Here is a 13,151-nt window from a genome sequence, read left to right on the forward strand (position 1 = left end):
AATTCTTCTAAATGACTGAATCAACACATGAATGCTATTTCTCTTCTAATTTAATTATGTAGCACTTAAACATCATTGCTACTTTACATTTAGGTCCCAGTTTGTAGCAGCATCTGCTGTTAGCTTTGGGAATCTCAGAAATTATGAGTAACTTATGACCCGGTTTTTATATATATCTTTAAACAAACAAAAAGAAAAAAAATATATATGTTCTTAGATATTTGTTTCCATATCTGTAAATATCAGCCTTACCCTAACTGGCCATCCAGAAGTATCAGTTGCTTTTAGGAAAATATGGATCTGGCTCTTTGACCCTGTTGCTTCCTGTCCATGTGCACTGGTGAGCCCCCCTGTAAGCAGGCCCCACATTTGCTTGTTCTGTCTCCATTTATGCCAGGTATGTAAGCACAAGCCTCATGTTAAGCATGTTTAAGAGATCTTGTTGATTACAACGGGAATGCTCCCACAGCTTATAGCTGTGCAAATGTTTACATACCTGGCCTGCTCTGGTCCTATATAAAGATCTGTCTCCTTTTCCCTGCTAAGCCTTTTCTGTCTGCTGCTTTGAAATTTCCCATGCTTTGCACTTTCCCCTAGCTGGAGGGAGGCTGCCCAGATCCTTACTAGGAGAAGTCCTTGTGTCAGAGGTTTGAAGACTGCAGCTTGCTGGGAATTTAAAGGCCAGTTGACACAACAATCCATGCCTCAGTAAACAAGCACATGCTGGTAATGAGCTTCGTGTAACAGGAGACGCTTTTGCCAGTGTAAAGTTTGTCAGGATTCCCCAGACTTCTGTTTTGGATTTGTCCCTTATTTCCCTGCTGTCCCAGAAAACAGGCTCACATGTGGATCTCTTCCAGCTCCTGAATATTCTGTGATTATTTAATCACAGTAGTTACATACTTAAAAAAGAAGAAATATACTTTGTGTGCATCACTATGCTTCACAGAAAACGTTGAATGTTGAGGCCACACATATAAACACTTCTACTTGCAACAGACATTCATATATGCAAATATGAATATGTATGTATAGTACATATCTATATAAAATGAATGTACATATACAAATATCTCATCCTTTCAAAATAGGTTTTCTTTCCAGAAGCTGTAATAACAGGAAGACCTGTGAAAGGAATAACTTGCTATTTGTCCAGGGTGCGAATACTTTTACATTGGTGAAAAACAAGCCTGGCCTTCAGTCAGTCATTCCTTCACTTGTTCTGTTTGCTTGAAGATTACATTGTTGCTCTATAGAATGAATAATAGCCTCTGAAAAGAGTCTTTTTTGGACTCAAAAGATTTATACTCTGCTTTGTTATGTTTTGCACTAGCAGTTTTGTCAGTCCTGCTCTTAAACTGAGTATGGTAATGATCCTTTTATACATTTTAAAGTGACTTTTGCTAGCTCAGAATTAAAAAAAAAACCAACAGACCAACATATGTAATAGCTGTACTGGCTTTAAAAACTACCTTGCTGTTCATGTGCTGTAACATAATATGCATTCAATGTTTACTTTCTATCAAGCAAATTTGGTGTGTAACATTTTATGAACCCAAGCCTAATTCTGTGGCTGTGATACTGCCTGTGATGAAGGCCTTTGTTCTGCTAAGCAACTGGACTGGTGCTCACTTTGGCTCTTTAGTACTTGTCAGAGTACTGAAATGCCACGAGCTTGCACTCAGTGATTTTATGACCTAGAATTAATGTCATGGGGAAGTGGCAGGCATATCTTTATTTCCAGAATTCCCCTTGAAATCCATGTAGCAACTATACCTATTCTGGAAATGTCAGTGATAGTGGCTGCAAGCATGGGTGTGATGGAAAGAAGATCTTGAGGAAGATACCAGGTGAGACCACACATACACAATGGGTAATCAGTCCTTCCAGAGTGCCATGATTACTGTTAAAGATATTTAGAACTTTACTTTGTGCTTAATTAATGTTCATGTGGTGTTTGTTGTACTCTCCAAACCAACAGCACTCTGCTGAGAATAGTGGATTCAGTAGCACAGGTTTTTCTTAAAGGATTTGTATCACTGCAGCTATGTCAGCTGCCCTGGTCAATAGTTTTCCCTTCTACTGTACACAGTCTGTGCTGGGAATTGAACTATCTCTCAATTTATTTGTAAAATTACACTGGGTTCATGGCTAAAGGAATATCCATAGGCATTCCTCTAGAGCAATTCTTATGCTTGCAATGGAAAACTGGCACCCTGGATTTTGTGGTGTGAGACTGCTATGGAGGAGCTATCTTTTAAAGTGTTACAAATGCTTCCAGCATACAAGTGCAACTCAGCTTCACTGGGATCTAATGCTTTGGAATAAGTCTGGGGCTGCACATGTATGGGACTGACAGAAAATTGCAAGTGAACATTACATCAGTGAATATGTAGTGACAGCTTCAATCTCTTTCAGGGGGTGACACCAATTCTGTTGGTAGACAGCAACAGCAGCATCTGACAGATCAGAGCTAAAAAAAATATAGATATCCTGCAGCTGTACTACAGGTTTCCTATATGACCTTGAGCAAGCTAAAGTCACTCCCTGATTTGGGTCTGTATTACTAGAAGCAAGAAAAATATCTCCTGTATCTCCTATGTTTATATGGTGAGTGATTCGGGATGGAACGCTCTGACTATACCACTGTGCAGCACATAACACAGGGGAGTTTTAAGCAACTAATATAAATAAGAGAAGTTCTTCTTCCAGCTCAAGGGATAACAAAACCTTTAGAAATCTAGCTTGTTTAAATGAAGATAAACAGATTTGATTTGGTATGATAACTATTGGTGTGGCAACTATCTGTCACTACTGCTGCAAAGCAGAGTCCTTTATCTGTGTGGAAAAACATAAAAATAAAGGATTATTAAGAATGTTGTTCAAGCCTTAGACTGCTTTTCTGGTATATTTCTTTTAAACAAGCAACTATACCCACTGACACCCTAGTCAACCTTCTTGCCCCTTGCAAGACAAAGAACACTAGGGAATTGAGCCCACTTACAGTAAATTGGACATCCCAAGATTCCCTGGTGCCTCCCTTCCCTTCCTGCTTTTGGTTTATGCTATTGAGAAAAGGAACACCAATATTGTTTTATGAACTGTTATCAGACATGCACTACTTTAAAGGCATGGTCAATTTTTACTGAGTCTGTATTTATCATCTAAGTTAATTTAGGCTCTTTATCATAATGACTTTTAAAACAAAAATACGTCCTCATAACAAAACACAACTTAGAAGCTTTCAATACAAAAACTGATTATGGTAGAATGGTTTGGGTTGGAAGGGACCTTTAAAGGTCATCTAGTCCACCCCTCTCACAATGAGCAGAAATGTCCTTAACTTGACAAAATTCCTCTGTCCAACCTGATGTTTGGCGTTCCCAGGGATGGCATATCTACCACCTCTCTGGGAAACCTGTCCCAGTCTTTCATTATTCTCATTATAAAAAATTTCTTAAGTATATCTAGTCTGAATCTACACAAGTTTATTCTAAAACAACTGTCCCATGTCCCTCTAAAATGGTAGTCCCTTGTCCCTTTGAAACCTGCCCTAATAAAAGGTCAGTCCCCAACTCTCTTAAAAGCCTTTAAGCATTGAAAGGCTGAAATAAAGTATCCCTGGTGCCTTCTCTTGCTCTAGACTGAACAACCATCACTCTCTCAGCCTTTCCTTGCAGGAGAGGTGCTCCAGCCCTCTGATCATCCTCACTGGGAAGAGGTCAATGAGGTCCACTGTCTTTCCTATACTGAGGACCTCAGAGCTGGATGCAGCACTCCAGGTGAGATCTCATCAGAGGAGAGTAGAATGGCAGAATCACCTTCCTCACCTTGTTGGCCAAGTACTTTTGCTGCAGCCCAAGACATGGCTGGATTTCTGGGCTTCAGGCCTGCATTGCCAAGTCATGTATAAGTTTTCTTCCCCCAACACCCTCAAGTCCTTCTCCTCAGAATGCTGTCCATCTTTTTATCCCCCAGCCTTTATTGATGCCGGGGGTTTCCCTTTGAGGTTGACATAATCCCAATTCTTGAGCTTTTCCAGGGTTCCCTAAGTGTCATCCTGTCTCTCAGCTATGTCTACTGCACCATTCAGCTTGGTGTCATCATGTTTTACCCATTAGTAAGCCATAATTATAAATAGCCATAATACAATGTGCTTAATACCTAGGACCTGGATTCAGATTCTGCTCTTCTCAATGGAGATGCACATAAGCATAAGAGATGCCCATAAGGCAGATGAGGCAGCCGAAATAATTTCTAACCCTCTAGGAAGCTTGGCTCTTGTTAGTGCTGCTTAACAATTATAACTGTGGTGTCGCAAAAGCGCCACACTTCATGGCAGTGATCTGTGCCAAAACTATCACTTTTGAGTTGTAATTGCACTTTGGTAGTGGAGGGAGAAGCTTGGGAAGCTGTTTGGTGAGTCATAATAAGATAGAGTAGAACAAGTCCCAGAGATCAGGTTAGCTCAGAATCTGAACCATCTTTGACAAGCACATTAAAATACTTCAGTATCACTTTTCTCTCTTAACAAAAATTCTATAAAGCTTGGCTGAATATCAATAGCAACTGCTTTGAGTGAGTTAGAATCAGGAAATTTGGGCTTTTTGGTGTTTATTGTTCTTGTCTGGTATGGGTTTTTTGGTTGCTTTATTTGTTTGTTTTTGTGGGGAGGATGGTGTGCCCCCCAAGATGAGAGAGTTGAAGGATATCATAAATCTCACACAGGCCTTTTACTTTCACTGTCTAATCCAGGAAGGGTAAAGCACATATTCTCAGACATTTGACAATAAAAGACCCTAAAATTTATGGATAATCTTTTATTTTATTGACTCTAAGGAGATAAAAAGCAAATACCCCTTTTTCCCAGATGGGAATTTATACTTCAAGCCATGACGGTAGTCATGTTGCAGGTTTTTATGCTTTTTTCATAAGATTTTGTTTTCAGGAATAAAGACTCTGCAAGAGATTCTCAGGCTTTATTTATGTGTTTAAGAAGGATGAATGAAAAAAAAAAGATGCCAATGTATAAATTTTGAATTCTTGCATCTTACGACTTTAATATTTTGTTAGGATTTTGTGGACATTTCTTGCGTTGGAATGTTGAGTTTCCCGACTTTTATGAATATTTTTTCAGAGATTCCTTGCAAGGGCACTGAACATCCATATTAGAAGGTGTCTGAAATATCCATTCCTTATCAGTTCGGGAGTGTTTCAAGTTTCAGTGTAGATGACTGTAGATTTATATTGCGTTAGAGAGCATCTTCAAAGAAATATCAGCTGCTGCTGGGACAACATAGAGTGAAATTCATGTGACTCACCTAACATTTCCCCAAATTTACTGAAAACAATAAAACAGGCAAGTGAAAAGACAAAAACTCAAACCCCCAAGCAACACCAATACCAACCCTCCAAAACTCTACAGGGCACTTGAAATAAAAAGGAGAAACTGTAAGTTTGATGTGTTCTTTCTGGGAGAAGTTCTTGTAGTGAAGATCATCTCTGGCTCAAGATTATGAATTCTGATTTCATCCAAATCTGTGATGTTACCCTTCTTATTTTACTGAAAGGTAAGAATGTAAACACAACAAATTTTAATTTTATTTTGTTTTACTTATTATTCACTACATATAAAAAATACAGGTAGATTAACAGTTGTATGTAACCACTAAAAGCATATAATGTATCAAACAGTAATATTTTAGTATATGTATTGTATTTATGAGATAGGGAAGCTGGTTGCTACCCTCAGCATCTAACCTGTGTGCAAGAGTTCTGTATGCTGTATGTATTCTTATGAGAGCTACCATAATAATCTTTTCATTAATAATTTGTTGTTGCTGTTCTGGTGGTCACTGCTCTCTTCAGTGATGTGTTCAGGCATATTCATAGGACTTGAACCACCTTCTAGTGCTGTGGAAGTTCAAAGTTTGTGATAAGCTGCACTTAACATCCTACTTGATTGGAAGAGTGAATCTAAGACCTGAATTTCAAGAAACTATATCTGATATATATTGTTGGTGATTTGGTGATGCAGCAGCAAATTCTGTATTTCTTGTGTGATGGCATCAAATGTACTTTTCTTTTAAGAATAAAAAATGAGAGAGTTAAATGTTTTCTTTACTCAGTGATGTGTGGGTAAAACATTAAAAGAATGTTGTAACTGAAAGTTAGTTTTACACTTCAAAGAAGTCAAAGCATGTGAAGGCAACAAGACAACCAAGACTCAGATGATGGTTTTAGTTCTACCTTAACCTGATACATTAATTTTTGTGCCTTTAAAATAGCTATAAATATCTGTTCTGCAGGCTAGTGAGAGTTGTTCTGGTATTGAAAATTTGGCATGTAAGCAAGTGAGTGGGCATCTATGGGTTTTAGCTATTTAAATGGGCAAATGCCTTCCAAATCTTAAGGACAAAAAGATATGTTACACTTTGAGGAAGTGACCTGTATGTGAGTGAGGGTGGTGGGATGTTTGTACAGGAAATTCAGTGGGAAGACAAGGAAGGATTTTTAAATTGTAAACCCAGTTTAGCTCCAGCTGGTAGTATGATATAATTTTTTTAAGGTAATTTGGAGATTACACCCTTCCTGAAACGGAAAGGAAGGTGCTTCAGTATTTCTTGAACTCTTTTTCTTAAAACTGTGCCTAGCAAAAAGCAAGGATAATGATGACTGGGCATGCAGATCTATGAAAAACTCAGAGCACAAATGTGGCAGAAACCACAACTTCTCTCAGGGCAGGTGTCAAGGCAATATATGTGAATTGAAACAGAAGAGAAAATGGTAAATCACAGTTAGATCACATCAAGTAATGATGATAACTGGCAACTTATGGTGCTTTATTACTCCTTGATGTTGTGTTATTACATCTGCTCTTAGCTGTTTAACTTATCTATTCTCTTAGCACCATAGGCTTATGTCATCTTGTTGCCTAATGCATCCCCTGGTAAGCCCCTTAAGAAGCACCACAGGGAAAACAACAGTAAGAAGAAACATCTTGAGGATGCTATTAATATATTTGCATTCTTAAATCATTCTCTGTAAAGGTAAGGCTGAGGATTCTTGAAGAAATACTTATTCAGGCTAAATGGTCATCAGAACTGTAGTATGTGGCCAGCTACTCTTTGTGACCAAAATATTGCCTCTTTGGGTGCTGGCTTGAGGACTAGTTCTGGAAAGGGAAAAAATAAAATTAAGAGCAAGACAAAATGATTCAGGGCCTTGAGGAGCAGTGGGGTGCAGGGAGAAGAGAGTGGTGCCCCCAGGAATAACACTTGGGTTTATCCTGCTTCTGCAGCACACATTACCTGCTGCTCCTACTGCATGGCTGGCACAGCTGGTGAGAGCAACACAAGCAGCACGCTGCCTATTGCTCTGGGATTTCTGTTCCATTTGACTGATTTTTATTTTGGCACAGAGTGGCTGAGAGTGGAAGAGAATGGCTGTAGCTTAGCTGTGGTTTGAAGAGAAGCATGCTGGAAAGCTGGGTAGCACCAGTGCAGCCTTGGAATTGTTGGTGTGACAGCAAAAGGCTCACCAACCTCCAGCACCTCAGTGGTGCCCTGCCATGCAGGGGCAGCAGTGGTAGGGGAGATAGTGGGCCAAACTATTCCTGTCTAAATCTGTGGATGTATTAATCAAGATTATTATCTGGAAACAACTTTGTATTTCTCTGTTTTCAAAATAAAAGCAGATGCCTGGTCAGAGAGTGTCTTCCAGTTAGGGCTAGGGGAGTCTGGGGGAGGAGAAAAGATCAACCTTTGTGGAGCATCTTACTTTCTTGTTTCTTAATGATCAGCATTCACCTTAAAAATGAGATGTTGCACACATGCCAGTGAAAATTCCCTCTTCAACCTATTACAAAATTGGAGTGCTGAGGATTGGAAATTCTTACCTAACGATGGAAATGTCCCTGACTTAATGCTTACCTAACTGTGCTGCTACTGTGTGTAGCTAAATTTTGGGCTAAAACTGCATGGCTAATTCTGTCCATCCTGTTCTAGCTAGTGACATGATGATGATGTGACAGAGATGAAAGGGCAGGGAAGTCAAATATATCAGGCAAGGCACTGGTACCATTGTACAGAACATTGGAAAGCATGTTTTGGAATACTGCATACTTACTTTAAAATAACTGTGTTAAAGTTGAAATAAAACTAGAACATATGGAAAGTCTAGTGTGGATATGAAAAGATTGAAAATCCTATCTTATGGGAAGGAACTAGAAGAGATTGGCTTGTTTAGTTTAGCAAAATAGAGTTGAGACACTATTTGACAGCACTCTATAAATACATCCAGGGCTAAATGCCAGAGTGGGGAAAAAGCTTTTTAAACCCAAGAGCAATATTTGCATAAGAATAAGTGGGCATAAACTTGGCCCTGAGTAGAATTAAAATGGAAATCAGATTATTTCTACCCCTCAGTACAGTGAGGTCATAAAACTGCCTCCCAGTAGGAGCAACAAGGGCATGCAGTAGACAAAGAGAGGGACAATGTTCTACAATGCCCACAGTGACCCAAATGTCATGGCTGTATAGTTCCATTGTGGTCCTGTGTTCCTTAGCACTTGCACTGCTACAATGGTGACAGACATGTCCTGCCACTGGTGGTCGTCCTCTGACATGAGAAGAATGTTCTCCTGCTGAAAATGAAGCACTGGTGATAAATTATAGCTATATTAAGTGTCCTTTAATGGCCTGGGGAAGTTTCCTGCACCTCTTGCACTTGTGCTTGTAACTCTCTTGATGCCAAAATGCCTCCTGATATCTTAGGAGCTTTCATATCAGTAAGATTCCTCCTGCAAGGAAGGGATGCAGGATTAGGCTTTTAATTGTGTAACCCCAGGAAGGAAAAGTAGCTTCTTTGACTGAAAATGGCAGAAGTATCTCAAAAGTAACAGCACAGAGAAGAAGGGTTTTTAAAAATAACTAAAATTACATTTTTTTAAATGTTGCTAAAAAATCATGACGTTTAAAGCTGATGTTCATGATTAAACATTTCTTTCTATACTGCAGCACATACTTAACAGATAAAGAAACCAGAGTGCAGAGGATTTTGGAATTTGGGGGTTGGCATGATGATCTCAAGATGACAAGCTTTTGGTTTTCATTTGGAAGGTCTGCCTCTTGCACTGTTCATCTTCTTGAAGGACAGCACCCATGAAACTTAACAGCCTTTCTGTTTTTACCCACTCTTTTCTGTCACTAATTTCATTTGGAATCTTTGGCTTTTGAGCTGAAATTTTCCAGGCTTGTTCCTTTATTTGTCAGTGATATTTTAGGCACTTCTCTCTTTCCTAAAACTCAAAAAATAAATGCCTGTAAACTTGGTGGTGGACCTTTCTACTGCAGAAAGTGCTGAGGAGAAAAAGCTGAAGCAGGCACAGAAATAGCCTCCTGGGAAGCAGATTGACACGTAGTACTTTGGTAGCTTTGATTTGAGTCAGATGTAACTTGCTGAAATTTGTACTCTGTGCACAAAGGTACTTTCTGTACTGAGAGTTAATCTGGCACAATGCAAAGCTAAAGACAACCTTAAAAAAATTGCAGTGGTACACAGTCAGCAATGTGTCAATTATAGTAATTTTCCCTGGGTTTTGATTGCTTTTCCTTGCACATCATATATTCTTTCTATGTAGGATAAGGAATGTGTCTTCTCTTCACGTTGTCCATTGTCTGCTACTGTGTTGTGCCATGGATGGACCTTGGTAAGGAAAAGGTACAACATTTCTGCTAGAAAACATTGCCCTGACAGAGTAAAAAAAAAAAAAAAACGTTCATCATTAACCTTGCTTTTCATGCATTTCCCCCACAGCATGGTGGTAAGAAAAAGGGAAGCTGGAGCCAAATATTGTGCTCTTGAATGCTCCTTAGGAGCCTGTATTGAAGGTTTTCTATGTATATAAGGTTTTCCCAAAAATTAGTTTTGGAAAGTTATAAAACTTTGAATATTGGGCTGAATGCCAGTTGTGTTTTAATTAATGAAAGAGAATTGGGTTAGCCTCTTTCAACATTTTAAATAGAAAGTGTTACTTGAGAAATGCAGCATTCCTTCAATATTTTTGGAAAATATTTTCTTATGCTTTGTTTAAAACAAGACTGTTAAAAAAAGAAACAACAAACAAAAATCTGGCAGACACATCTTAAATAATCAAAATAGTTCAAAAAGAAAAATAAATCCAAGTGAAATGGAATTACATTTGGGAGGAGAGGTATCAAACTAGTTTCAGAGTTGGTATCAACTTTTTTTTGTTAAGAAAGTCTGTTATTTGTCTAGCACTACTGCTTGATGATTCACTTTCTGTCATTCAAAGCAATCCATTTTCCTTCTTAGGACTTAAAATGATGTAAAATTATGTATATCCACACATTTACATTACAGCTGTCACTGTGCTTTCTTGTCAGCATCACATTGTCATTTAGCATATTTGGAGGAAGAAAGGGAATTTGTTTGTTTATGATTTCAGCAGAAAAGTATTTTGGCTTATGCATTCTTTCTTTCCAGGAAAATAAAAATGCTGCAGAACCTTTAAATTCTTTCTGATGTTTAAAGAATCAAAAAGCTGTATCTTGGGAGATTTCAAACATATGTAATTACCATTTTCCATAGGGCCTATATTTGATTCACAGCACCTAAATTCTTACAGTAATCCAACTTCCAAGTGTTTTTTTTTTTTTCATATATAAGAAGAGAAAATGAAATGAGATAAATTGCAGATTAGCAGATGGCAAATACTTAGCAGCCTATGTGAAATAATTTTTTTGGTATTAGTCCAGTTCCAGGCGGATGGATGTCCTCATCCCCAAACCTGCCATAACAAATTGCTAAGAAAGCTGAATAGTGACTCATTTACCACCTACTTTGGAGAGTTGTTCCCAAAGTCAGAGATAAGATGAATTTTGGAGGGGTAGTCTGGGGATGTCCACAGACATCTTCATTACCTGTGTTTTCCCTTTCTGTAAATAAGCAGAAGCCTGCAGTCTCTATGGCTGTCAGTGTAGCACCCCTCACAAGCCTTAAAATTCATCTTAAATAAAAATAAAAAGCTACTATGTAGGCACAACAAAATTTACTATAAACGGGTTTTAAGTACATAATTACATGATAGACCCAAATGGCTCCAAAAGAGTTGCTCCAGGCTATTGTGTAAGCAATACTCCTTTGAGAAATATATAAATACATGTAATTCAGTATATAATACACATGTTAAAAAACTACCTAATTACATATTTTCCCAGGAGAATGAAAAGGCTCCAAAAGAGCTACTCCAGCCTCTCCAGTACACAATGTGTGTTTTATAACCTTTCATGAATCTCTTCCATTCTTTTTCCGTTAGGAGGAGAAAAAAAACGTAAGGAAATTAAATACAAAACACCTACTGTACATTTAATTTAGAGGACAAAATGCAATGTTGAAATAACATTAAGGGTGTGACGCAAACCAAGGAAAGCCAGGAAATTGAGTGTAAAGGCTGTTACTCCATCCTTAACTCACGTCACTTATATAATGTTTCAGGCCACTGTTCTGTAATGGCAGATTTTAAATTTCATCACTTAGACCAGGGTTGTGGCCTATCTACACTTAGAGGTAATTACGTGGTTTATAGTGCTGGAGTACCTACATGCTCCTAATGTATTTATTTATGTGGAGGCATGTACACGTATGTTTTTAGAACCTCTTTTATTTTCAGCCATCTTTTTCTTTCCTTGTGCTGAAATTGCTGTGGAACATCCATTTGCCTGAGAATATGTTCATGTGTACCAGTGTGATGAAGGGAAAGAAAGAAATGAGTTTTGCCTTTGCCTGGTGGTGGTGAGATCAGTGGTAACTCTGGGGATCTGCTCTGAAGTCTGAACCCAGCTTTGGAGGAAATCCCACTACCCAGATTTACGAGCCCCTTTGCTGGCTGGCAGTTTTGTCAGTGCAGGGGAGTGCAGAGCTCTCTCCTGGAGAGAGACACCACATCTCAAGTGCAATGCCGGGATCCCTGCTGGGCAGGCTCTGAGCTGCGTGCTGCCTCTGCAAAGAGGCAGGCTGGAGAGGGTAGTGATGGTCTGATGTGTTCATAGCAACCTGTGTTACTAAGTAGGTTATTATAAACACTGTTTTCCTTTAGAGCAAAGATATAATTTGTTCCCTCTCTTTTGCACTATTCTCTGAAAACAAACAAAATAGTACATACACATTTTATCATTAGAAGGATATGCTACATGTAAGTAAATTTCACAGTATTGTATATGAATTTCACCACAGAGCCCAGTAGAATATGCTGCCATTTTCTTCATCTGTTCTGGATTTGCTAATACTGTTTATAAAAATCATACTTTGGGATATCTATTTTTGTCCCAAGTGCTGGCCCAGGCAGAACAACAGGATTACAGAAGACAGATCAGTTTTCCATTCTTATTAAAATTTTCAAAGATTTTACTTTTTATTTTATTAAATAGATATGTTCTCTTAATGAAAGCGAATCCAAGGCTTTTCTAAAAATTATTTATTTATTTATTTATTCATTTTTCCTCACAAAGAGTAAGACAGTAGTCTCCTAGTTGAAGGGCTTTCACCTGGGTTGCAGGAGACTCAGTGAGTGTGCTTGATCAGCAAAGTTCCCAAAGGAATAAGCCAGAGAGTTTTGCCTGAGTATAGACAGGTGCTGAGACTAAATGCCTGGCGTGTGAAGGCTCTCAGTGTGTCTGTGGCCTGAAGGAGGCAAACATGGCTTAGGTCAGGTCCCTGGTGTCCTTATGAAGGGCTGTATGGGGAGTCTGTAAAGTCAGCTTCTGATCAAAACCAGGAAGATTTCTGCTTAATCCAAAGCTGCCATTTGTCTATGTATTCTTGCTGATTTAGCAAATCAGTGCAGTTTCTTGACAACCTGTTGTATCCAAATGCCCCAAATTTGCTCTAAACCTTTCTCAGATTTTTTGGCAAGTGTCATACATAAAAAGTAGTTACAGAAAACTTTACCTTTCAGGTAAAGGTACATGGGGTTTTTTTAGGAGAAGCTTTGAAAAGTTTCTTACATATGTTTTATTCTAGCAGGTCTACAGTGGGATTGCCTTTGTGTTCATGAATCCTGTATCTTTGGCTAGAAAGAAAATGTGATTTTTTTTTAAAAAAAAAGTAATTTTAGCTTTCAGGGATCACAA

Source organism: Lonchura striata, chromosome 1 (assembly GCF_046129695.1).
Source record: "Lonchura striata isolate bLonStr1 chromosome 1, bLonStr1.mat, whole genome shotgun sequence".
Classification (NCBI taxonomy): domain Eukaryota; kingdom Metazoa; phylum Chordata; class Aves; order Passeriformes; family Estrildidae; genus Lonchura; species Lonchura striata.